Raw genomic sequence first — 2,500 nt, forward strand, 5'->3', positions numbered from 1 at the left:
CATCCGGTAAAGCGAATGATTAGAGGCCTTGGGGCCGAAACGACCTCAACCTATTCTCAAACTTTAAATGGGTGAGATCTCCGGCTTGCTTGATATGCTGAAGCCGCGAGCAAACGACTCGGATCGGAGTGCCAAGTGGGCCACTTTTGGTAAGCAGAACTGGCGCTGTGGGATGAACCAAACGCCGAGTTAAGGCGCCCGAATCGACGCTCATGGGAAACCATGAAAGGCGTTGGTTGCTTAAGACAGCAGGACGGTGGCCATGGAAGTCGGAATCCGCTAAGGAGTGTGTAACAACTCACCTGCCGAAGCAACTAGCCCTGAAAATGGATGGCGCTGAAGCGTCGTGCCTATACTCGGCCGTCAGTCTGGCAGTCATGGCCGGTCCTTGCGGCCGGCCGCGAAGCCCTGACGAGTAGGAGGGTCGCGGCGGTGGGCGCAGAAGGGTCTGGGCGTGAGCCTGCCTGGAGCCGCCGTCGGTGCAGATCTTGGTGGTAGTAGCAAATACTCCAGCGAGGCCCTGGAGGGCTGACGCGGAGAAGGGTTTCGTGTGAACAGCCGTTGCACACGAGTCAGTCGATCCTAAGCCCTAGGAGAAATCCGATGTTGATGGGGGCCGTCATAGCATGATGCACTTTGTGCTGGCCCCCGTTGGGCGAAAGGGAATCCGGTTCCTATTCCGGAACCCGGCAGCGGAACCGATACAAGTCGGGCCCCTCTTTTAGAGATGCTCGTCGGGGTAACCCAAAAGGACCCGGAGACGCCGTCGGGAGATCGGGGAAGAGTTTTCTTTTCTGCATGAGCGTTCGAGTTCCCTGGAATCCTCTAGCAGGGAGATAGGGTTTGGAACGCGAAGAGCACCGCAGTTGCGGCGGTGTCCCGATCTTCCCCTCGGACCTTGAAAATCCGGGAGAGGGCCACGTGGAGGTGTCGCGCCGGTTCGTACCCATATCCGCAGCAGGTCTCCAAGGTGAAGAGCCTCTAGTCGATAGAATAATGTAGGTAAGGGAAGTCGGCAAATTGGATCCGTAACTTCGGGATAAGGATTGGCTCTGAGGATCGGGGCGTGTCGGGCTTGGTCGGGAAGTGGGTCAGCGCTAACGTGCCGGGCCTGGGCGAGGTGAGTGCCGTAGGGGTGCCGGTAAGTGCGGGCGTTTAGCGCGGGCGTGGTCTGCTCTCGCCGTTGGTTGGCCTCGTGCTGGCCGGCGGTGCAGGATGCGCGCGCCTGCGCGGCGTTCGCGCCCCGGTGCTTCAACCTGCGTGCAGGATCCGAGCTCGGTCCCGTGCCTTGGCCTCCCACGGATCTTCCTTGCTGCGAGGCCGCGTCCGCCTTAGCGTGCTCCTCCGGGGGCGCGCGGGTGCGCGGATTCTCTTCGGCCGCCATTCAACGATCAACTCAGAACTGGCACGGACTGGGGGAATCCGACTGTCTAATTAAAACAAAGCATTGCGATGGCCCTAGCGGGTGTTGACGCAATGTGATTTCTGCCCAGTGCTCTGAATGTCAACGTGAAGAAATTCAAGCAAGCGCGGGTAAACGGCGGGAGTAACTATGACTCTCTTAAGGTGGCCAAGTGGCGGCGGTGTGGCTGCATCCGGACTTGGCTTTTCGAAGTGTGGTCTTGATGTAGTCGTGCTGCTGCTGCGAGGTGCCTTCCTTGGGTTATAGTTACAGGGAGAGTGATGCGCAATACATGGGCCTAGCCCTCTTAGCCTCTCCTCTCCTGCGGTCTTCTCCCCTTCTCGTGGGCCCGCTGATTTTCGCAGAGTGGAAGACCGCACCAGGGGCTTGGGGGGGTTACCAGCCCCCCCTCGCATTATCCCTTTATAGTTGGGGGCAGCCGACAAGAAACAAGAGATGGTGGCCCTTCCGCTGAAGGTGCCACCCCAGCTACCCCAGCACCTATCCGGCCAACCGGCCGTAACGAAAATGCGATAGTTTGTGTAGCTCCCTTTGCTTGCAGTGAGTGCCACCGCACTTTTGCCACGAAGAACGGTCTCGGGGTCCATCGCCGCCGCCAACACCCTGCGGCCGCCAACGCTGAGATCGTGACGGAGAGGCATCGCGCGAGGTGGACGGAGGAAGAAGTCCTGTCGCTCGCCAAGGCAGAGGCCGAACTGTTCCTGGAGAGGGACGCCCGGTTCTTCTTTGTAAATCAAGAACTTACCAGGATGTTCCCCGACCGAACGCTTGAGGCAATCAAGTGCCGACGGCGGCAAGCTGCCCACAAGCAGCTTGTCCGCCAATTCATGGAGGCACTTGAGATCGGTCGGGGTGAAGAGCCGGCGTCCCGCCCTGGAGCAGCGAGCTCGCTGCCTGACGCGGGCGAGGCCGCTGCGCCGCCCGTCGACGCAGCCGAGGACTTCGCGGCCGACACCACCGGGCCGCCGCCGGAGGGGCCGACTGACGCCGCCATCTGGGAGCATCTGGCGGGGCTACCTGCTTCCGCCCAGCGTTTCTCTGCCCTGGATCGAGTCATTGGTCTGGGGCGGGGCACGC

The 2,500-nt window shown here is 60.8% G+C and overlaps 1 pseudogene; it reads left to right on the forward strand.

Moving 5' to 3' along the window:
* The window catches only part of LOC124621117, a 7,963-nt pseudogene that overhangs the window by 1,318 nt on the left and 4,145 nt on the right, over nt 1-2,500 (forward strand).

This window comes from Schistocerca americana, chromosome 6 (genome assembly GCF_021461395.2).
Source record: "Schistocerca americana isolate TAMUIC-IGC-003095 chromosome 6, iqSchAmer2.1, whole genome shotgun sequence".
Taxonomy (NCBI): Eukaryota; Metazoa; Arthropoda; class Insecta; order Orthoptera; family Acrididae; genus Schistocerca; species Schistocerca americana.